The sequence below is a fragment of the Dama dama genome, chromosome 22, assembly GCF_033118175.1.
Source record: "Dama dama isolate Ldn47 chromosome 22, ASM3311817v1, whole genome shotgun sequence".
Classification (NCBI taxonomy): Eukaryota; Metazoa; Chordata; class Mammalia; order Artiodactyla; family Cervidae; genus Dama; species Dama dama.
Window position 1 is genome coordinate 59,969,135 of NC_083702.1, and position 25,671 is coordinate 59,994,805.

Here is a 25,671-nt window from a genome sequence, read left to right on the forward strand (position 1 = left end):
TGAAATGTTATCTCCCACTGAAGGAGGAATCCGTAGGGCCTGGACTCCATCTCAGGCCTGTCCATGTGGATTGTGCTCGGCCGCCTCTCCCGTGGACTCTGAACTCTCTGCTTCGTGCCTGTGGGAACGACAATGGAAGGATAAGACCCCCTCCAGACAGGGGAACCTTGAAGATCATATCGAGGTTACTCATCACCTAAGAGAAAACAGACACTAATCACCCCTGACTCCAGACAGTATCTATCGGAGTGTAACCACAGGCTTATCGGTTATTAACTGGTTGGAATGTAACCTCGGGCTTACTGATTATTAACTGTTTGAACACATAACACGTGAATGATGGGGTTATTGTGATTGTATTTACCCTTCCTTTGTAAGCCTCAAGGGATTTGGGTTGGTGGTTTTGGACACGTACACATTGGGTATAAAAGATTTTCACAAATGCTGGTCGGGGTCCTTGGCTAAGAGGAGACTCTGCCTTGGGCCCGCCGGTGTAATAAACTGCACTCCACTCTCTGTATTGTCCTTCTGAGTGAGTTTGTTTCCCGGAAAGCGTGGCTATAACACCACTGGTAGCCTGAAAACTCCTAGAGGGAAGAGATCCAGTTAATGGTTGGATCGCTAGTCTCTGAAATTATGCTCTTTAAGCAATAGATGCTTATTAAGTATTTCATTGTATGAGTAAGTGTAGATTATCTGACTAAAATGTGGACTTTATTTAATAATACTGTGGACTTTATTTAATAATAATGTATCAGAGCTAATTTATTGGGCTTTCCTGATAGCTCGGTTGGTAAAGAATCTGCCTGCAAAATAGGAGACCCGGGTTTGATCCCCGGGTTGGGAAGATACCCTGGAGAAGGGAATGGTTACCCTCTCAAGCATTCTTGCCTGAAGAATTCCATGGACAGAGGAGCCTGGTGGGTTGCAGTTCATGGGGTCACAAAGAGCTGGACAAGACTGAGTGACTATCACTTTTATTATAGTAACTTTATTCATTATAGTTCCAAACTGCAAATAACCCAAAAGTCTGCCATGACTGAGCAGATTGAAAGGGAACATATATACCAACCATATAGATGATTCTCAAAAACATTCTGAGTGAAAACCATATTTAAAATATGGTTCTATTCATACAAAATTCTTGAAAACTAATTTATACTGACAAAAAGCAAATTAATGATTATCTGGGGGGCCAAGAGGAAAGGAATGGATTGAACTGCAAAGGGAAATGAGGGAGATTTTTGATGATGGAAATGCAATGTATCTTGCATTGCATCTTGAGGTATCTTGGTTGTGGTGGTGGTTTCACATATATACATTTTTCCCAAACTCACTGAACTGCGAATCTTTTAATGATTGCAGTTTATTATACATAAAAGAAAGAAAGAAAGAAAGCACTAAGTCGTGTCCAACTCTCGTGACCCTACGGACTGTAGCCTGCCAGGCTCCTCTGTCCTTGGGATTTTCCAAGTAAGAATACTGGAGTGCGTTGCCATTTCCTTCTCCATGTATACCTTAATAAAATTGAAAAAAAAAAAAATTGAATTAACAATCCCAAATCCTAAATGCCAACAAATCTTATGGAGCATTTCTCATATAGTTAAGACTACTTACCCACCAACTCAGATCTATGTTCTTCGAGTTGTTCTTTCAAAAGAATGATACAATAAGAACTAGCACTTTTAAATGAATATGCTGCTGTTAAAATTTGGCATAACAAATAAGATATCCACATAAAATACCAATTAAATATTTGTCCAAGCCCATGGACATTGAACACCAAGAATGAACCATAAAGTAAACTAACAGACTCTGAGTGATTGTGACGTGTCAAGCTCATCAGTTATAACAAATGTACAGATCTGGTGGGGGTTGTTGATAATGGAGGGTGGGGGGAATCTGTGAATATGTGGAGGCAAGAGGTATATGGGACATCTCTGTAGCTTCCCCTCAATTTTGCTGTGAACACAAAATTGCCCTATAGACATGTTTTGATTTAAAACACACACCAAAAAAGTACTAATAGGTTTTTCTTGGTTTTGAAAATGGAGCATTTTGGTATAGGGTGGAGAAGCAAAGAAAGAAGACGATGGGCAAAAAAACTTCAAAAATGACATCACTTCCTCCAGCATGAGGGCGAATAAAATCTAGGCCACAAGGCAATATTGTTAAGAAGTTGCATGTCACATTTATGGCTTTTTAACTTGATATCTTTTTAAATATACTTTCTTTTTCTAAGTTTATTTGTTTGTTTATTAATTTATCTGGCCGCCCTGGTCTTAGTGGCAGCATGTGGGCTCTTCACTGTGGCATGTGGGATGCTGGCATCCCTTACCAAGGATCAAACCAGGGCCCCTGCATGCACAGAGTCTTAACCACTGGACCACCAGGGATGTCCTAAATATACTTCCTATTTGCAGAATTAGAGTTGTAAGATTCATAATAGGTATTTCTTATAAATGTCTCAGTAGGATGTCAAAGACACTGTTAACAAACTGATTATTAAGTAAAAGAAAAAAAGTGCATGTGACTGGCTTGCTGGGATATTTTGTTCAGATTCTAATACTAGGTTCTTATGATATTTGTTTCTTCAGGTGGATTCACTCTTGACTTGGCAGGAGGCAGTGATGAGAAATCATACAGCGATAACAACATTCATCCTCCGGGAGCCGGCACACAAGATCCCACCCATGACAAGGTCGTGAGGAAAAGACCTGACAAGCAAGGCCGATCAGGACTTCAGGGATTTCGAAAAGCTGCCCCGGCGCTCACCTTAAAGATGATCTCTGTCTTTCTGATGCTTGCTATATTAGACTACTCCCTAATTTCTGTGACACAGGTAGAAGGCCTTCCCCGATCTCTTTCCAAACAGAATCAACTTAGAACTTTAATTAATATGTCCGCCGGATGGTGGTATCCTATAAGATTATCCAGGATGAAAGGAGTGTTTCAATTTAGACCCCTCTGCTGGCATTCTCGCCTGCTTGGCAAATGTGTACTAATGCACATGACTGCTCACGACACCTTAATCATAAACAGCATAAAGAACCTGATCACACAAAAGGCCCTAATAGGCACAGAGCCCTTCGGGGGTGAGGAAGCCCTATTAGAGAACATAAAAATATTATTCTAAAAGCGGTTATAGCTAAAGATTTAGAAAAATAAGAGTTTAGAATTGTCAATTTTAACCAGGAATGCTAAACAGGGGCTGCCTCCCTGGAGCTGTAGAGTCTTTGTGTGGTAAACCTTTCAGACAAATTCAACTGATAACTTCCCCAAAAGGACTGACCTTTGTGTTCAATAACAAAGAATAGATTATGGAAAACAGCTTTGCATTCACCTAGGTCATAAAATGTCAATAGGCCCCAAGGCCAGAAGATAATGTAAAAGACTCTCACAAAGAAGTATGCAGAAAACACCCTGGTTTCGTGAAGGATGAATCGATGTAATATTAAACTATCTTCCCCTTAAAAATGTACTAACTTAGAATATAAAATCTACGGTAAAAAAGTAAAGATTTGCCAGACTCTGCTGCACACCCCCAGTCTGGTCTCTCTCTCTTTCTCTCGCCGACGCCGTTCATCCTGAGGGTACCCCTGGATCCTGCCGAGGCTGGACCCCGGCAAGTGGCGCCAGGAACATGGAACCTGAAGGAAATCCTCCCTCTCCCCCCCATTGTTAAGGCTTCAGGACGGCTAGGACCCCACTAGGGCGCCACGGGCCCCCCTGCATAAGATAGGTAGGGTAAGGAAAGTGGGTAGGCTTCAGGTTTTAGAACCCCACTAGGGCACTACAGGCCCCCTACATAAGAAAGGTAGAGTAAGAAATGTGGGTACGTTTCAGATTCTTTCTTTCCTCTCTAAAATTAAGCCTCTTCCTTTTTTTCTCTTTTTTTTCTTCTTCTAATTAGTAACAAAAATAGGTAACAGTGAGTCAAAAGAAAGACAGTTTTTTATTGGAATCATAATGCAACTCCTTAACCGCAGAGGAATTAAAGTTAAAAAGACGAGTGTTCAGTCCTTTTTTACGTTTGTCCAAGAGCAATGTCCTTGTTTTCCAGAAGAAAGCAGTTCTCCTGGGTTCCCTTCCCCTCCTGCTCTCCACCCGGGTGCCCTTTCCAATGAGATCTCTTGCTTTGTCAGCACATGCGTCTCCTCGGACAGTTCATTTATAACAGCCCAGTTACTGGCCCTGGAAGGGGTCCCCCTTCTTGCAACTGGTGGGGACTCTTCTCCGCTGAGACTGACATCCTGACCACTCGGGGTACTCAGAGGCCAGCTTGCCTGCCAATGGACCAGACCCAGCAGCCGCAACTGGGACCCTTTTGTCCCTGGTCTCCTTCTGATGCAGACAACTGGCCAGAGTGCCCTGACCGGTAAGGAACAAGAGACTTTATTGACCTCTCTCCCCTTCCCTCTCTCTGTCCTCTCCTTAGCCCTTCCTATCCTTCCCATTTTTCTAATCCCCTGGTCCTGGACGCAGGAATTTGGTTGAAGGGCCTCAGCTTGAGCTGAGGATTGGAGACTGATTACCTCCTCCTGGCAGAGAACTCGAATTCTGGTTCTGTTCCGGTAAGGCCGAGTTCCAGTCCTCCCTTCTCTGGAAGCCCAGGGATAAGTCCTGTAATGCCTGGGTATCTGCAGGTGGCAGGAGATGTCTGTAAGGCCACCCCTTTTGCCCCCTTTTCCCGCCTCCTCCTCCTCCTTCTTTCAACCTGGCTTCCTTTCCTCCTTTTGAAATCTTTGAAGACATCTGAAGTTCTGTGTCTCTATAGAAGGTTTTCTGAGAGACTGTATTCTTGTATTTAAGGGAGTGTCTGATGAGGACTGCCAGGTTTATATGTGTGTGTTTTAACTCTGTTCTGTGTTGTGATTTTGTATGTGTGTGTGTGTGTGTGTGTTGTGTTGTGATTTTTGATGGCCATTTTGCTTTTTGTTAGAACTTGATTTTCTTTCCCTGTGCCTTGAGACCAGGTCTCTCAGGAACACTTATCTAAACCATCTCTAACTCCTGAGACAGGGAAAAAGGAAAAAAAAACCTTTAAAAATATAAAAACTTTATATTGTAGTATCTAATTCATGACCAAACAGAAAATGAAGCTAGATCTTGCACTGTGTCTGTCTAAATATGTCTTGGTATGTCTTTGTCTCTGGGCAATATTTTTTGGGTTGATTTGTAAATGAGCTCTATTTAATTGGCTTAAAAAAAGTAAGCGCTTGCAAATCAAATAATTCTAAATTAAACAATAAATTCCAGGTTCAGGTGAACTGGGAAATAGTCAGGATTAAATACCTGATATTAATGTTTGTTTGTTGATCTATCTAATATAGACATGTCTTAGAGTAATTAACATCAAGTAAAATATTTTCATTGTACCTAGGTTTAATAAAAGTTAAATACTATATCTGTTACAAGTTTGTCAACAAGTAAATTACCTCAAGTGAAGAAACTTCTAAAAAATGTAAATGAGATATGAGTTTGTATATAAACTCTATCAATAATAATTATTCTTTAGGAATATCTGTCTACAGTAGTCTCTCCAGATTGGCATAACTTAAATTTCTAAGGGTTGTGCTAAACTAAGTATTGGAAGTCTATTGAATAATTAGGTCATTTCCAAATAAAATAAGATTTTAAAACATTTACTACTAAACACTGATTTCCTTTTACAGAAAAACTAAAGAGATTTGAGACTACAAATGAATAATATTTGATGCCATCCTGAGATGTTTGCTATTTTTTTTTAAATTATCACTGGTATTTAGTTCACCAATCTATAGAATGATAATATAAAGGTCAATTCTTGGTTGCTTAAGGAAAGTAAGATGTGTGTGTTCAGTAACGAAGGTATGAGGAATGAAGTTACATTTTATAAAAAAAAAAAAAAAAAAAAAGGAAGTAGGTCTGACTTACAGGTGGCTGTTTCAAGATGGGAGAACAAAGTAATGGGTACAGAAAGTGTCAAGAAGGTTTGATGGAAAGTGCACTTCAAGGAAAGAGTTTTGTGCATAAATACAAGTTTTCTTGAGATGTTGAACTGCCTTTGATAATGGATTTTAAGTTTCTTTACCTCTGAAGTGATCTGTTTTATGTTTATCTTTAAAATCTTCTTTTTTACTTTGGATAAGTAAATATATTATTTCACAGTGATCTATATGATTCTACCTGACAGAGTACTATAAACCCTTTTGATATTTATTGAAAAAACTGCCTAAATAGCTTGACTTCTAGCTGACTTTGGGATGCTTCAGAGGGCCCCTGAGACATCCCAAAGAGCTATTAAACTACCTGAGTTCATTTGACTTGTTAAATTGCATGGGAATTATTCTTGGAGGAGTGATAAATCTTCTCAGGTTATATTGTATGGTTGATGTTACTTATATAGATATCCTAGAAATTATGTAAAATTCATGAAAATCTGATATGTCCTGGTAAAATGTTGTCACTTATCATTTTAGTTATCATGTTAAAGTGTTACAAGTCACAGCAATGACCAGGCTACTTTGTCAATTACAATTTAATTAGATTTTAAACATGCCTTGTATGGTTTCACTCATGCCTTTAGAAAAATACTGCTAGTTCTTCAAGATTTATAAAAAAGACTTTTCTAAGATTAACTGAAAAATTCTGTTTGTCTGCTATCTGGTAAATTGGTAACAGACTGAAATTTAGCCTACTCTCTATGTTAAGAGAACAAAGTTTTCTTAGAATGAATCTTTCTGTAACAGATTATGAATTTCTTTGCCTTTAAGTGATTTATATTTGTTTTTAAAATCTTTTGTTACTTTAGCAAAGCAAATAAGTGTTATTTAAGATTATGATACATGTGAAAGCTCATTCTGCTTCTACAAAAAATAACCCTCACTGTTAGACTTGTGCTATCCTAATGTCTTTAAAACATGGCAACAGTCTACTCCTAAATCAAAAAATTAAAAATGGGTGAACAATAGCTGAAAATCAAAGAGTCAGGGCTATGGAAATTCCAAGATGTCCACTTGGCTTTTCCCAGTTCCCTGACAAACCTCATTTTTATTTGATGGGTTAAAGCCTTCCCTGGCTACAAGGCTAATGTATCCATAATAAAAAATAAAAAAAAAAATCACTGAATGTTAAGTTTTGTAAATTGTTAAACTAAGTTTTTAGTTTTGTTAACTAAGGTTTAGTGTTTACTAAGACTCACTTCTGAGATAGTTCATTGTTATGTTATATTGCTAACAGATTTAATTAAGCTATTAAAAAAAAAAAAAAAAAACCTCTAAGTTTGTTTCTAAAGTTTATCTCAGTAATCTATCTTTGGATGAAGATCAGATGCCTCATGAGCTGCAACCAAGACATCCTGCGCAGGCAACTCAACAAGCCTCCATACCCACATGGGGGCAAATTAAGTCACTGTGCTGTCAAGCACAGGGAATAGCTTCTCTGCAGGGATCTTCAGCCTCTCCTGAAAGGGTTTTTATAGCTATGCTTGCTTTACTTTCTTGCCAGATAAATGCTACCTCTTCTACATCAGAAAAACATTGGGCGTCAAAAAAAAAAAAAAAAAAAAAAAAAAAAAAATGGGCATATTTCCCTGATCCCCCAAATTTCCAAGTAGTTACTTGGAACAATGACCCTATACAGGTCAACACAAACCAGCCTCATCTCTTGGGAGGATCCTATACTTCTTATAATAAAGATCACTATCCCATTAATTTTAACTGTACTTTTAGGGGATTAACAGATGACCTTCCCCTTTGCTTTAACTTCCCAAGAAATCTTATCACTCCCTTTAAGGAGGGGTGTGTCGGAGCCTCCAAGGAAGCAATTTTGACAGATTCTCTTGTCATTATTTTCAGATAAAACAGGAGATCGGCTGGTTTGGATATTACAGGCCCATATGCCCAGGGTCCTTGACCCCTATAGATCCTTGTTACTCAACACTCCACCAAAATATCCAAATTGTATTGATGTTGCTCCTTCAGACATCATATGGAAAACTATGGACAACCACCTTGGATACCCAGTAGAGGTGGAAACTATTCGGTACAAGACTGGAGCAATCCAAATCCAAGTCAGGATCCAGGATCTGTTCCTGACTATGTCAATAGGTTTAGCATTTGGAAAAATGATTCTGTCCCTTGGCCGTTGGCAGCTAGCAGATGGCATCATAATCAATTTGTTCCCCCCATGTTGTCCTATACAACTAAGGGCAAAACCTTTTGGCAACCAGAAATTTGGAGAGCCCTTGCTGCCACCTCCCTTGTTACTCTATCTCGGCCAGAGAACGACTCCACCTACTCTGTGCGGGCTTGTCTACCCTCCCCTCCCCTTACGTTTGTTTGTTCACTAATAACTCTAAAAAGCTTCACATACAGAAGAACTATTCAGGTGGACCAAATCTAGTCTACTGTGAACAATGCATGCTCTCGTCCTGCCTAACCTCTCAATATAATATTTGTTCCTTTGTGGTGCTGCGACGCCCACCTTACCTTATGGTGCCCATCACAGTGAGTACCTATTGGTATGACGATTACGGTCTAGCTGTTCTGCAACAACTGCAAGATTTAATGCGATCCCGACGGTTTCTAGGACTACTTATCTTAGGGATTTCAGTTTTAATAACCGCAATTACCTCCGTCACTGTGGCAGCGATTTCATTGACCCAACAGGTACATACTGCTCAATGTGTCAATGATATGTCAAAAAAATGTTTCTTTAGCTCTAGCTATGCAAGAGATTATAGATAGGAAATTAGAATTAAAAGTAGACACCCTAGAAGAAGCGGTCATGCATATTGGAAATGAATTACAGGCCTTAAAAGTAAAGTTAGCATTATCCTGTCACGCCGACTATCGGTGGATTTGTGTAACACCTCTAAAAGTAAATGATACAGATTATAATTGGGAAAAGATTAAAAAATCATATTTCATGTGTATGGAATAGCTCCAGCATTAGTTTAGATCTTGGAAAGCTTCACGGTCAGATAGACCTTAGAACATTCCTGTCTGGACTTTATTGCTGCAGGTGCTGCTAATGATTTTTTTCATACCTTTTCTAACTTTATTACTGGAAAAAATATCCTATCAACTATCCTCAGTTATGCTACTGTGGCAGCCCTAGTCCTACTTCTCATTATAATCCTTCTTTGTATTGTCAGAACTCTCCGGCAGAACACTCAGAAGCTCGCGACTGAGATCCATCTGGCTGTCTTAAAAAATAAAAAAGGGGGAGATGCCAGGAGCCAGCACACAAGATCCCCCACCCATGACAAGGTCATGAGGAGAAGACCTGACAAGCAAGGCCGATTCAGGGATTTCGAAAAGCTGCCCCGGCGCTCACCTTAAAGATGATCTCTGTCTTTCTGATGCTTGCTATATTAGACTACTCCCTAATTTCTGTGACACAGGTAGAAGGCCTTCCCCGATCTCTTTTCAAACAGAATCAACTTAGAACTTTAATCAATATGTCCCCTGGATGGTGGTATCCTATAAGATTATCCAGGATGAAAGGAGTGTTTCAATTTAGACCGCTTTGCTGGCATTCTCGCCTGCTTAGCAAATGTGTACTAATGCACATGACTGCTCACGACACCTTAATCATAAACAGCATAAAGAACCTGATCACAAAAGGCCCTAATAGGCACAGAGCCCTTCTGGAGGTGAGGAAGCCCTATTAGAGAACATAAAAATATTATTCTAAAGTGGTTATAGTTAAAGATTTAGAAAAATAAGAGTTCAGAATTGTTAATTTTAACCAAGAATGCTAAACAGGGGCTGCCTCACTGGAGCTGCAGAGTCTTTGTGTGGTAAACCTTTTAGATAAATTTAACTGATAACTTCTGCAAAAGGACTGACCTTTGTGTTCATTAAAGAACAGATTACGGAAAATAGCTTTGCATTCACCTAGGTCATAAAATGTCAATAGGCCCCAAGGCCAGAAGATAATGTACAAGACTCTCACAAAGAAGTATGCAGAAAACACCCTGGTTTCGTGAAGGACTAGCCGATGTAATATTAAACTATCGTCCCCTTAAAAATGTACTAACTTAGAATATAAAAGCTATGGTAAAAAAAAAAAATAAAAATAAAGATTTGCCAGACTCTGCTGCACATCCCCAGTCTGGTCTCTCTCTCTTTCTCTCGCTGACGCCGTTCATCCTGAGGGTACCCCTGGATCCTGCCAAGGCTGGACCCCAGCACTGGGACTGACAAATGACCCAAAACTACAAGTTCTGCTTTTTGTATTTTTGTTTCTCACTTACATGTTGAGTGTGGCTGGGAACCTCATCATTATCACTCTCACACTTTTGGATTCCCATCTTAAAACGCCCATGTATTATTTCCTCTGAAATTTCTCTTTCTTAGAAGTCTCATTCACCACGATCTGTATTCCCAGATTCCTGTATTTAATGGCAACTGGAGATAATACTGTTACCTACAATGCTTGTGCCACCCAATTATTTTTTATTGTACTCTTTGCAGCAACTGAATTTTTTCCCCTTGCAGCCATGTCTTATAACTGCTACATGGCCATCTGTAAACCCCTGCACCACACCACTCTCATGAACAACAGAGTCTGCACTGCCCTCGTTCTCTGCTGTTGGTTGGCTGGCCTGTTGATCATCCTCCCGCCTCTTGGCATGGGCCTCCAGCTGGAAATCTGTGACTCGAATGTGATTGATCATTTTGGCTGTGACACATCTCCTATTTTACAGATAACTTGCTCAGACACAGTGTTAATAGAGAGAATTGCATTGACAATTGCTGTGCTGACACTCATTTCTACCTTACTGTGTGTGGTCCTCTCCTATACATACATCGTCAAGACCATCCTAAGATTCCCTTCTGCCCAACAAAGGAAAAAGGCTTTGTCCACCTGTTTTCCCACATGATTGTGGTTTCCATCACCTATGGCAGCTGTGTCTTCATCTACATCAAGCCTTCAGCAAAGGAAGGAGTGGCCATTGACAAAGTGTGGCTGTGCTCACAACTTCCGTCGCCCCTTTGCTGAATCCATTCATCTACACACTTAGGAACAAACACGTGAAGAGGCCTTTAAAGACACAGTAAAACGAGTTGCATTTCTCACAAAGAAGTAAGAGACTATTAGTGTTTTTGAGACCAAGGTAAATTAAATTTAAATCTTAATAACCCAGAAGTAACAATTGTGAACTTGCCAAATAAATGGTTTCTTTATATTCTGTAGATTCATCAAGGTAATCCAATCCCAAGAAGATTTTTATCTTATAATACAAAAGCCAAAATAAAGCTTTTTCTTCTTTCTTTCAAGTTTATTTCATTTAGTATAGTTTCTTCAATTAATGCATGTTCCAGAGACCAGATTCCCCAAGATAACCCATGTCATAAAAGAGAAGTTTAAATAAATAAAATTATATTTCTGATCATATGGCCATCTCATGATAGAATATAAATGCCCAGAGAGCATTTCTCACTCATTGGGAAGACTTCCGTGTCTAGTGTTCAATAGTACAAGTCATTAGTCATTAAAGATTTTTTACCAAAGCTTTAAAAATGATTTTTAAAATAGTAGAGCTCTCTTTCTCATTTTAAAATGTTTATTTTTCAGGAATGAGTAGGTGGTATTAATAGAGCAAATTCAAAATCAGTGAAGATAATTATATTTTTTCTTTTAAATCAATTTATATACAAAAATATTTCTGCTGGCCTTTCTGAAAATAATTTGGCTGTACTCTATCCTGAAATATATGATTACAGAAGAGAAAGAAAAAGACTTCTAAATGTTGGAGACTTCTACTGACATTACCATCAATGGTGCTTAGACTCAGACCCAAGAAGAACAAGCCCCGAATTTAGGAATAAGATAAGTAAGTCTTAGTTAATTAAGTTCTCCAGTATCCAAACTTTTATTATCCCTTGACTTAAGGAGAAAGTTAGAAATTAGGACGGTTGATCAAAACATCAAAAAGTTCGTGATTTGGGAAAGATATTCTAAGGAGTGTTTTGTTGCTTAGCCTAAACTACTGAAGATAAAATCCAGGCATAGTGTGAAAAAAATGATAGAGAAGATAGAAGTGGTAAAACAGGTAATAGTTACACAAGGACCTTGGATCAAATGATTAAAATTCTTTCTATTAAATGGTAACAACAGTCTTTGTAGTTCTGCACTTGTGAAAATAAAATTTTGTGCATTCACAATATTACCTATGTTTATTAACCATCACCTCATTGCTCAAATGTACTTTTTATTTTGATGATATTTTTAATTGTTCTTTACACAATAATGGCCATAGCATGAGTGCAAGCTCCTTCTATACTTCAACAATATTCAGGGAAAATCGGACTCTATTCTCCAAGACCTTTCTTTTTTTTTCCACTGAAAATTTCTAAAACACCAAGAGTCCATACTGATACAAATAGATGATGGAACAAATTAACAAAGGAGGGATAAATTTTGTGCAGAAGGATGCCAAATAATTTATATAGATACTCCTCTTATAGAGGAGAAACTGACAAACACTACATCAGTCAGATGATCCAGATCAACATCATACATCATGTTGATATTATGTATCCTTGACAGCATGAGAAAAAAAAAAAAAAATCCACTTTACCTCTGTGGTCTTCTTCCCAATATTGTCAGACGACTTCCAATAGTGGGGCATCTTATATTAATAAAATATCTAATCAGTAATCCTCAAAGCTGCCAAAGTCTTCAAATATAAGAAAGTCTGAGAAACTGTCACAGGCGAGAGGAGCCTAAGGAGATCTGATGACTAAATGTAACGTAGTGCCCTAGGTGAGGTCGTGGAATAGAAAAAAAAAGAAAAAGTTGCCAGGTGTAAGCTAAGGAAATCTGAATAAACTGTGGACTTTATTTGATAATAATGTATCAGTACTAGTTCACTGGGCTTCCCTGATAGTTCAGGTGGTAAAGAATCTGCCTGCAAAGTAGGAGACCCGGATTTGATCCCTCGGTTGGGAAGATCCCCTGGAGAAGGGAATGGTTACCCACTCCAGCATTCTTGCCTGAAGAATTCCAAGAACAGAGGAGCCTGGCAGGCTGCAGTTCATGGGGTCACAAAGAGCTGGACACAACTGAGTGACTATCAATTTTATTATAGTAACTTTATTCATTATAGTACTAAACTGCTTCCCTTGTGGTTCAGCTGGTAAAAAATCCACCTGCAATGCAGGAAATCTGAGTTCGATCCTTGAGTTGGGAAAATCCCCTGGAGAAGAGATAGGCTACCCACTCGAGTATTCTTGGGCTTCTCTTGTAGCTCAGATGATAAAGAATCTGCCTGCAATGCAGGAGACCTGGGTTCAATCCCTGGGTTGGGAAGATCACATGAAAAAAAGAAAGGCTGCCCACTTCAGTATTCTGGCCTGGAGAATTCCATGGACAGTATGGGGGATCATAAAGAGTTGGACAGGACTGAGAGATTTTCACTTTCACTTTTTCAACAGTTAATTAATGGTAACAAATGCATCATCCTAATGTAAGATTTTAAAAGGATAAATTGTTTATATGGTACACAGGAATCATCCTTACTATCTACTCTGTGGGAGCTCAGTCATGTCTGACTCTTTTCAACCCTACAGACTGTAGCCTTCCAAACTCCTCTCTCCATAGGATTCTCCAGGAAGAATACTGGAGTTGGTTGCCACATCCTTCTCCAGGGGATCTTCCCAACCCAGGGACTGAATCCGTGTTTCTTACATCTCCTGCATTGGCAGACAGGTTCTTTACCACTAGAACCACCTGGGAAGCCCACTACCTTCTCTATTTTTCTGTAAATCTAAAATGTTATTTAAAAAAAAGTTCTTAAAAAAATAAAATCTATTGAAAAATAAATATAAATCCCCAAGTTAAACAGCAACCATTTCTCCATGCTGAGAAAAATCCATGGTTACTTAAGTGATGGATTAAAAAGAAGACATAAAGATGTGTTTTGCCGGCCACTCAATGCAAGGATGCCTCCCAACTTCATTGTTCTGTCTCTCATTCTTCTCTTTAGTCTCCTGATGACCTATGCTTGATGCTCTCATTGCAACTTTCTTACCAATCTCTCTGGGATGACTTCTCTTAAACATCTACTTAACTTTGTTCTTGGAGATGGCAACAAAAGATCTTTATTAGTCCCTCAGAACCAGGATCCCCAAGGAATGCATTGTTTCTCAGCACAATTGATCCCAATGTGGCTGTTCAAAAGAGAGAAAAAATATGTTACTTTGGATGTTTAAAAACCTCTAAAAAGTTAATGATGGCGCAATGGTAAAGAACACACTTGCCAATGCAGGTGACGCAAGAGATCCGGCTTTGATCCCTGGGATGGGAAGCTCCCCTGTAGCAGGAAATGGCAACCCACTCCAGAATTCTTGCCTGGGAAATCCCATAGACAGAGGAGCCTGGAAGGCTACAGTCCATGGGGTTGCAAGAGTCAGACACGACTGAGCAATTGAGCATGCATGTCTGGATCTACAGTCTGTATATATGATGGAAACTCAATACTACTTTCTATTCTGGCAGGACCAATTAGGGGATAGAACCCACCTTAGACTCAGAAAAGACTAGAAAATTGAAAAAGTAAGCAGAAAGCATTTCTTTAAGAAAACTGGATCAACAAATATATGAGTCTGTCTTTTAAAACTCTTTGGGTTAATCTTTCCACCTGGGCAAAATGTTTCAGGCAAATATAAAAATTAGAAATAATTAATGATATTTTCTGGCATTAATGCTAGATGAAAACAAAGTATAACTTTCCTATATAGTTTCTGTCTGGATGACTGGAATTATACTGCTCTTGACACAAAAGATAATTAACATGGAGAATCAGCATTGTGCTTTTTGAGTATTTCTCAAAATTGGTCTTCCTGCCTTCTTTCAAGATTCCTACTTATTAAATCCACATTCATACTTTTTCCAGAATAATCTTCCAGAAATGAATTTGAGCTTTTCACATTCCTCAAAAAAATTCCTCAGTGCCTCCTTGAGGACAGATTTTAGTCAAATCTTCTTAAGATAGCACTCTAGGACTTTAGTCATCTGGTGTAAAAATTCTTTCTCACTGTCCTCTTCTAATATTTCAGGCCTTCTGTTCAGTCACATGAGATCAGGCAACAGAGTTTCTGCAATGCAACTTCCTCAGTCTAGAAGATCTATCCATTTTTTGAAAAATAATTGCTTCTAACATAAAATTGTAAATCAACTATACCTCAATGAAAAGAATTTTAATAAATAAAAAATAGTTGCTTTACTGATATATAATTCACACACCATAAAATTCATCCTTTTTTCTTTTTTATTGAATGAAAGATTATTTAAATTCTATAGTGCTTTACAATTTTCAAAAATTCCACACATATCTTTCATATAATCCAATAATAACATTTTTTCCCCTTTCCCTCCCTTTACTGGTAGCCACTAGTTTATATTCTATATCACAGAAGTAGAAAACAAACTTATGGCTACCAGGGTGAAAAGGGAGGAGGGCTAAATTGGGAGATTGAGATTGACATGTACACCTTACCACATATAAAACAGATACTAATACGGACCTGCTGTGTAACACACGGAGCTCTACTCAAAGTTCTATGATAGCCTATATGGGAAAATAATCTAAAAAAGAGTGGATGTATGTATGTATATAACTGAACCACTTTGCTGTACTAACAACAACAGAAACTAACACAACATTGTAAATCAACTATGAAAGTGTTAGTCGCTCAGTCGTATCTGACTCTTTGCAACCCCAGGGACTACAGCCCACCAGGCTCCTCCATTCATGGGCAAGAATACTAGAGTGGGTTGCATTTCTTTCTCCAGGAGATCTTCTCAACTCAGGGACTGAACACAGAGTCTCCTGTGTCTCCTGCATTGACAGGTGGATTCTTTACCATCTGAGCCACCAGGGAAGCCATAAATAAATCAGTCTGACTTCCCTCGGGGAATTCTGAGCAGCTTCTCTCCTAAATTCATCTGAACTATCTCTAGGCCATGTGGAGAAAATCAAGTCTTTTGACTTTTCATCTGATTCTTTTTGTTTTGCAGATGACCTGTTGTTGCATCTTCCTTTCTCCAAAGACACACCTCCCACTGATGTATGATGAAATCTTCTATTTCAAAGAATTTCTTCAAGTTCAATACACTGTAGATTAGTGATTTTTGAACCTGGGCTCCCAACGGAACCTTGAGTTTGTTTAGTCTGTTGTTCCCCCCACATCTGTGGTAGACTCAACAGATATAACTAATCCTGTTCTTATAAATGTAAATTTTAGAAGGAAACTTGTCTCCCTGTTTGAAAAGGCCAAAATCTCAATTTCTCAAACTGGAGAAAATTGCAATCGGTTTCCACAGTCTTTCCATCTTCTCAATTAACCAGAATTCACTTTGGTTCAGTTCAGTCACTCGGTCGTGTCCAACTCTTTGAAACCCCATGGACTGCAGCACTCCAGGCCTCCCTGTCCATCACCAACTCCCAGAGTTCACACAAACTCATGTCCATTGAGTCAGTGATGCCATCCAACCATCCCATCCTCTGACGTCCCCTTCTCCTCCTGCCTTCAACCTTTCCCAGCATCAAGGCCTTTTCAGAATACATGAACATTTTTTTTTTTTTTTCTTACTGATAGAGTGGAACCATAGAACTGAAATGTGTTTCTTTAAAATTTCTGAAAAGGAGAGGTGACTGGAAATTAATAGGCATTTGTTACTGAGGTGAACATTCTCATAGAATTTTTGTGAAATACTAATGTGAGGTGCACACAAATAATCTGGTGAAACCTACACTTATGTGCCTTCAGTCATCCATTCTTGTCTAGCTTTGGGTCACACGAAGGACTTTTGTGATTAAAGTGCACTCAGAGCCATGAAGAACCATCAAAGAGGTGAGTATAATCAACCTGATATTTTCATCAGCACAATGAGTTTATTTGAGAATAGCAGAAGACTGCAGTTTGGGACAAGCTGCTATAGCAAAAATTATAGGTAAGTTTAACAAGCAAATAAGAGAAACATTACTTTGTAGAGAAAACAGTGGAAGTTGAGAGGGGTTGTTTCAAATGAAATTCCTTGGAAGGAAAGTGAGAGTTTATTTTATTTTTTTTTAGTTTTATTGAAGTATAGTTGATTTACAATGTTGTGTTAATTTCTTCTGTACAGCAAAGTGACTCCATTACACATGTATATATTCATTTACATATTCTTTTCCATTATGATTTGTCAAATGATTTTGAATATAGTTCTCTGTGCTGTAGAGTTGGTCCATTTATTTATCTGTTTATCCATAGGTCCATTGTTTATCTACCCTATATGTAATAGTTTGCCTCTGCTAATCACAAACTCCCATTCCTTTCTTCCCTTACCCACTGCCCTTCAGCAACCACAAGTCTGTTCTTGGTAAGGAAAGGAGTTCAATAAGTAAATAAGTAATAAATAAATGAGTGAAGTGCAGTAGTTCCCATTGGCTGGGCTTGTTGCTGGGCAAAGAGAATTCTTCCTGTCAGGGTCTGTGATTGATGTCAAGTTGTATTGTGTGAAGGTTCTTACTTCTGGCCTTCTGACTCCATTTTAAATGAAGTTTCCTTCACCTTATTTCACAACATCCTGTTTCCTTCATTCTGTATCATTGCTCTCCTCTGTTGACATATTTGTTTTTGAATAATTAAACTTTACAACTGTGAAGTATAATAAAATTTGTTCTGTAAGTTTGTTGATTTTGACAGATATTCACCACTCGAAACAAATAGATTCAAACTTAGGTACTAAATAATGTTGACAATATTCCAAAAGAAGAATCAACAGATAGTTCTGAGTTTTGCCTTGTCCTATGACATGTGACATGATCTTGCACAAGATCTTTGAATAATGTTCATGAAAGGGAGAAGGGTTAAGAACAGAAACAGATGATTTATAGAGGATACCATCAATAGGAGAAGTTCCAAGAAAGCCCGTTTCTCTCAATCTGATGACAATGTCTCCCTCACTGCTCACCACTACACAATCTATATCCCCAAGCTGAGAATATAGCCTTCTTTAATTGGCTTTATATTTTATAACACATTTGCCCCATGTATGTAAACATATTAAGCTATTGGTCAATGAATACATTGTTAGGACATTTCTATGCTATTGCACAGGAGTTTATTAATTTATTTCCCAGATGAAATTGAGATATGGAAAAAGTTGCTACTGACAGAGAAAAAATAAGGAAATTTTCAGGGACCAGAGAATAGTCCAGGGCAAGGTATCATATGAGGGCACCTGAAGCCAGAATCAAAATTAAGAGATAGAATCAGGTAGATAAGATGGAAAGACAGTCGGAGGTAGGAGATTTGACCTTGCACATGAAGTCTCCTATGATCAGTCCCTGAGTGACTGTATAACCTAGAATGGCAACAGCTAGCAGATAACACACGCCATCCCACTTCCCCATAATGCTATCTGAAAATCAGGTGCATCTGAAAACTGTGCAACTGGACACAGCCCATTCCCTCACTGTGGAGGGCAAAGCCATGTTTCGTTAGACTCAGGGGAAACCCACCTCAAGGCTCTTTGTGGGAAATATTTTCCAACAACTAAGTGAAAACCATTCTTGCAAAAAACTAGCTGGTGTTTACTGGGAGGATCCTGTTCTATATAAATAAAGGGAAAAATCAGGAGCCCTGGAGACAGAATACAGATAGGAAACATTTGGATAGCTACAGTTTGATTAATCATAGTTTTTAAAGAGGAATTGTCTGCCTACTACTGGTCCTAATTCAGATACAATTAGTTAACTGACATTTACTTTGGTCAAATAGGCAGAGGTGGCATCATGTAAAAGATTGATTCTCTACTCAAAAAAACATGGGAAATGAGAGCATGGAGAAGTCAGTTTCCCATGTCCTCCCATCTGCCCAATAATGAAAATCTATACACAGGTTAAGTGGAAGGAAGTTTCAACGGCAGTATTCTTAAATGTTTAAGAACTAAATCTCTGGCATCAAATTATTTGTCTTCATATTACCACTTTACCATACCCTTGTTGGATGGTAATCTAGATGGATATTTTAGGTTCCCTAATACTTATGAGGGGCTTTGTTCAAGGTTCACCAGTAAAGAGTCCACCTGCCAATGCAAGAAACACAGGTTCAATCCCTGGGATGGGAAGATCCCTTGGAGAAAGAAATGGTAACCAACTCCAATATTGTTGCCTGGGAAATTCCATGGACAGAGGAGCCTGGCAGACTACAGTTCATGAGGTCACAAAGAGTCAGATACAACTTAGCAACTAAACAATATTTACTCCTCATCTTCAAAGTGTGAATTACAATATTACAGACCACAGAGAGTTGCTGCATTCAGTTCAGTTCAGTCGCTCATTTGTGTCCGATTCTTTGTGACCCCATGAACCACAGCATGCCAGGCCTCCCTGTCCATCACCAACTTCCAGAGTCCACCCAAACCCATGTCCATTGAGTCAGTGATGCCATCCAACCATCTCATCCTCTGTCGTCCCCTTCTCCTCCTGCCCTCTCAATCATTCCCAACATCAGGGTCTTTTCAAATGAGTCAGCTCTTCACATCAGGTGGCCAAAGTACTGGAGTTTCAGCTTCAACATCAGTCCTTCCAATGAACACCTTTAGGTGTTCCTAAAGGAAAACTGATCTCCTTTAGGATGGACTGGTTGGATCTCCTTGCAGTCCAAGGGACTCTCAAGAGTCGTCTCCAACACCACAGTTCAAAAGCATCAATCATTTGGCGCTCAGTTTTCTTTATAGTCCAACTCTCACATCCATACATGGCCACTGGAAAAACCATAGCCTTCACAAGACAGACCTTTGTTGACAATGTCTGTTTTTTAACATGCTGTCTAGGTTGGTCATAACTTTCCTTCCAAGGAGTAAGCGTCTTTTAATTTCACGGCTGCAGTCACCATCTGCAGTGATTTTGGAGCCCAGAAAAATAAAATCAGCCACTGTTTCCACTGTTTCCCCATCTATTTGCCATGAAGTGATGGGACCAGATGCCATGATCTTAGTTTTCTGAATGTTGAGCTTTAAGCCAACTTTTTCAGTATCCTCTTTCACCTTCATCAAGAGGCCCTTCAGTTCTTCTTCACTTTCTGCCATAAGGGTGGTGTTATCTGCATATCTCAGGTTATTGATATTTCTCCCGGCAATCTTGATTCCAGCTTGTGCTTCCTCCAGCCCAGTGTTTCTCATGATGTACTCTGCATAGAAGTTAAATAAGCAGGGTGACAATATACAGCCTTGAGATACTCCTTTTCCTATTTGGAACCAATCTGTTGTTCCATGTCCAGTTCTAACTGTTGCTTCCTGATCTGCATACAGGTTTCTCAAGAGGCAGGTCAGGTGGTCTGGTATGTTAAGATAAACTATGTAGTGTGTTTAACACTACATCTGGCACCTAGTTTAAGAAATGTTAGCTGTTAGCCTAAGAAAATTTGAAAGTGAATTTGAAGGAAGAAAAATGGACTTCCTTATCCAGAAGCATCTTTTCTATGATTGAAATTTATTATCAGAAATGTACTTTCCAATTAATACAAAGTATCTCTAGAATCAATAGTTCAAAGTATTTTGAATTTTTTAAAAAGTTAATGAAGCTCTTGAAAATTTAATATTGAACCATTTTCTGACTCTACAACAAGAAAACTATTAGAAACAAGCTTTCTGAATAAGAAGACACCCTAACTAAGTGGTTAACCTTTCACATAATAAGTAATTCACTTATTAAGTTTTCCAGAATTTTAGATACCAAGAATCAGAAATAGGTGAACTAGTAATTGTTGGAAGCTAGAGAACTCTTTAGTGTTAGAAAATCTGAATATCACAAAACAGATTCCTAAAACTTTTCCCCCCACAATTTTATAGGAGAGAAAATATATAATTAAGATGCAGGAGAGAAAGTTATTTTCTTGCCAATTATGAGACAGTTATACATATACTTCCAACAATTTGTTCTCAACATCAAAATTAGAGGACTGAACAAAATAGTTGACAGTATCAGCTGCATTTAAAATTCCATTGATCTGTTCATAATTTATAAATAAAAATTTTATATAAAAGGGACTGGTATTCATTAACTTTGAGTGCTTTTTTTTTTTTTTTAGTAAACAAAGAGATAAAAGGAAATAAATAAGAGTGTGGAAGAAACAGCTAAGTTTTCAGCACAGTCTGAATGAGGTTTTCTAATTTGGCAGAAGGTTTTGAAAGGTCAGGGTACCAGGACAAGTCCAGAAGATAACTTAAAGTCATGTGCACTTGCAGAGTGAGTTCAAAAAGAGGTGGATGGATTAAGAAATATGGTCAGCATGTTATGCCACAAACTGCCAACAGTAAATGACAAACCTGAGTACTTTTTCTCTCTTGGAAAGAAGAGACCATACTGCATGCTACATATAAGAAGAGCCCTATTAATGATTAGACTTTCCAAGGAAGCACTAATTGTGAGATTCCAGAAGTCCTCAAAAGAAAAGTGAATAGAAAAGTTTATGGAAGTCTGGGAAATAAATTAAGGAGGATGGAACTATGATCACAGTGAAGGAAAGGATGGAAAGGGTACCAAACTTCACTTAACCAAAGAGGGAAAGTAGGACACTTCCCTGGTGGTCCAGTGGTTGAGAATTTGCCTTCTAATGCAGAGAATGCAGGTTCAACCCCTGGGAAGGGAACAAAGAGCCCATATGTTGTTGTTGTTTAGTTGCTAAGTCATGTCTGACTGTTTTGCAACTCGGCAGGCTCCTCTGTCCATCGGGTTTCCCACGCAAGAAGACTGTACTGGAGTGAGTTCCATTTCCTTCTCCAGGAGGGGATCTTCCCAATTCAGGGATTGAACCCAGGTCTCCTACATTGGCAGGTGGATTCTTTACCATTGACCCACCAAAGAAGCCCAAGATCCCACATGCCACAGGGCGACTAAGCCTGCATGCTACAACTAGAGAGGCCTGAGAGCCACCAACTAGTGGGCCTGTGCATTCCAGAGCCCGTGTTCCACAAGGAGAGAAGCCTGCAGGCTGCGATGGAGACACACCACAGCCAACAACAAACAAAACCAAAGAGAGGAAGCACTTAGCACACGCAACCCCTTTCTAAGGGAAGAAGGAGAGCAAAAATACTCAGCCTGCATTTAGTATTAATGATGTCCCTAAAACTATGCTAAGAACCTTGGGTTTAATCTTACTTAATTCTCACCATAATTCAATGAGGCACTTGATATTAATATCTACACTTTTTGGGTGATGAAATAAAGAAAGCAGAGGGCAGCAGATCCACTATTTGGCTCATTGCCCAGATCATTACCCTAATCTGAATGATTCCAATACCCCAGTGCTTCACCATCACCATTTACAAAATGATCCAGGTAACTGAACTCTGCCTATTTAGGAATTACCTTTCCTGAAGTCTCAACCAACCTTATAGAGAAGAATTGGAAATGGGGGTAGACTCAAAGGCTGGAACAGGATTCAGTGTTGTAGCAGCTCATTTCAACAAAGCATTTCTTCACATTAATCCATAATAATGTAAAAACTTTTGTCTGATTTACTCTTGGGCCAAAGCAAAGAACCTGGTGTCAGTGAGGAGAAGGACTTCCCAGGTGGCTCAATGGTAAAGAATTTGCCTGCCAATGCAGGAGCCATGGGAGAGATTCATTCCCTGGGTAGGGAAGATCCCTTGGGGGAGGAAATCACAACACAGCCCAGTATTCTTGCCTGAAAAATCCTATGGACAGAGGAACATGGCGGGCTACAATCCATGGGGTCACAAAGAGTTGGACAAGACTTAGCAACTGAGTGAGCATGCACCCACGTCAGTTGAGAGGACTCAGGTAAAAGTGATCTCTTTACCCTTGATGCCAAAAATAGCTTCAGTAAGTTTTGAGACATTATGGGAGGTAAGTAAGACTATATGGAAATAGACGAATGATGTTTCAGTTAAAGGGAAATCAGCCAACTTATTTCCATGTATAAAATGCTTGGTCTTTCTTATTGACTTGAAAAATATTTATTTAACTCTTACTGAGTGCCAGACATATTGCAAGGCAATCCACTGAGAATAGTGAGCAAAACAAACATGATCTGTGTTCTTGTGGGTCTTGCAGTGGGGTAAGAGAATAAAGATGAAGAAGTTTAAAAGAAAATACACAATTGCAAATAGCAAAGGTGTGCCATAAGGTAAACAGTGGTTTTGAAAACCCCAAGTTCACAGGTTTGTTTAGAAGAGCATAGGACCTCCTCTCTGAAGCTGGAGGAACTGAAAAAGGGTTCTCTAAATGGGACCTGCCTAGTGAAAGAAAGAGTATAAAAATAGGTTGGAGAGAGATAAGGGAGCCAGGGCACATGGGAATTTTCAGGCCAAAGTGAGAATTTCGCTTTAATTCCAAGTTCAGAAGGAAACCATGGAAGGAACTGAAACCAGGAAATGACATAGCTCAATGCTTAAAAGAGCATTTTGGTTGATATGTAGAAGATGCCTTTTTTTTTTTTTTTGTTGTTGTTGTTGTTTTGAAAGTAAAGAGAATAGAAAAGAAATCTTTTTTTTTTTTTTCTTCTTTTTTTGGAATTGTTAAATGAGCATGTTTGGCTGTGGAATTCAGAAAAGACAGAGAGTGATAGAAAAAGCTTTAGGAATGGGGGGAGGAGCCAAGATGGCAGAGGAATAGGATGGGGAGACCACTTTCTCCCCTACAAATTCATCGAAAGAACATTTGAACGCTGAGCAAAATTTACAAAACAACTTCTGACCACTAGCAGAAAACATCAGGCGCCCAGAAAAGCAGCCCATCATCTTTGAAAGGAGGTAGGACAAAATATAAAAGATAAAAAGCGAGACAAAAGAGCTAGGGATGGAGACCCGTCCCGGGAAGGGAGTCATAATAGAGGAGGTTTCCAAACACCAGGAAACCCACTCACTGGCGGGTCTGGGGGAAGTTTTTGAATCTCAGAGGGCAACCTAACTGGGAGGAAAAATAAATAAAACCCACAGATTACATGCCTAAAAGCAACTCCCAGCAGAAAAGTACCCCAGATGCCCACATCCACCATCAGCAAGTGGGGGCGGAATGGAGAGGAGCAGGCAGCATTGCTTAGGGTAAGGACTGGGCCCGAATGCCCTCAGGGCATTCGGAGGGAGCTAACGTGAGATAGCAACTTAAACTGTGGGATAGCAAGAGAGAGAGAGAAAATTAACCAGCCCAAACACACTGCTGGCCATTCGCAGAACAAAGGGACTGAACAATTCCAGAGAATAGCTAGCCAGCGGTGGACCGGCCCATCCCCCACCGGAAGCAGAAGGCAGGGGGACGGGAAAGGGGCAAACTCGGACCCAGAGATGGCACCCCCTACCAAACTGCAAACAGGCCTCCAGTTTCTAACCAAAGACTTCCTGAGATTCTGGATGGTTAACATCCGACGGGAGGGCCGCGGCTACAGGCCAGCTCCTAAGAATAAACACAAGCCGCACGCACCTGACTGGTGCAGGGAAACTGAGGCTGGGACCGTGGAGGGGATAAGGTGCACTGCACCCGGGGAGAGTGCACCCGTCAAGCTCCTGGCTGCCTGAGATGCTCGGGCCAGGGAAGGCACAAAACACAGGCCTGGCCGAGTCCGATTTTTGTGGAAAACCCGAAAACTGGAACTGCTCGCAACACAGGGCCCGCTCCCTATAGAGCAGTCAGGAGCCTGAGCAATGTAGATGGGGAAAGCACACACCCGTGAGCGGGGGCAAACCCAGGGTGGCCAGAACACTGCGAGTGCTACCCACACACAGCGATATCTGTCTGCAGTCCCCTCCCTCCCCTCAGCAGGACTGAACAAGCAAACCTAAACAAGAGACCACCTCTGCTCACCTGTGTCAGGGCGGAAATTAGACACTGAAGAGACCAGCAAACAGAAGCCAAATAAACAAAGGGAACCGCTTCAGAAGTGACTGGTGCAACAGACTAAAATCCCTGTAGGTAACACCAACTACACCAGAAGAGGCCTATAGATATCGAGAAGTGTAAGCTGGAACTAGGAGCTATCTGAAACTGAACTGAACCCACACTGACTGCAACAGCTCCAGATAAATTCCTAGATATAATTTTACTTTTTAAAAAATTACTATTACTCTCCTATTACTCCTTAACTTTCATTTTCATTTTCATATATTTTTATTATTCTTTATTAGGAAAAAAAATTTTTCTTGTTTTATTTTTTCTCTTATTTTATTTTAAAGTCCTCTATTACTCCTCTATTACTTCTTAATTTTCATTTTCATTTCACTATAACCTTGCCAAAAAAAAAAAAAAAGAAGCCCTATTTTTAAACTGAACTTCATATATATTTCTAAAATTTTTTTGTGTTTTTGTTTTTAATATTGTACTTTTAAGAGTCTAACCTCTACTTTAGATTTTTAGTCTTTGTTTTTCAGTATTTGATATCAATTTTGGACATTTAAGAATCCAATATTCAGTACCCATTTTTATTCAGGAGTGTGTTGATAACTCTCTCCCACTTTTGACTCTCCGTTTTCTACCTCAGAACACCTCTATTTCCTCCCTTCCCCTTCTCTTCCCAGTCCAATTCTGTGAATCTCTGTGGGTGTCTGGGCTACAGAGAACACTTTGGGAATAGAGAACTGCATAGATCTATCTCTCTCCTCATGAGTCACCCTTTTTCTCCTCCTGCTCATCTCTATCTCCCTCCTCCCTCTCCTCTTCTTCATGTA

At 39.4% G+C, this 25,671-nt stretch overlaps 2 pseudogenes; both read left to right on the plus strand.

The window, feature by feature from the left end:
* Window positions 1-2,630: 2,630 nt before the first annotated feature.
* Window positions 2,631-11,080, plus strand: LOC133043177 (olfactory receptor 6C2-like; annotated as a pseudogene).
* LOC133044052 (endogenous retrovirus group K member 8 Env polyprotein-like) lies at window positions 7,273-9,895 on the plus strand (annotated as a pseudogene).
* Window positions 11,081-25,671: the final 14,591 nt, after the last annotated feature.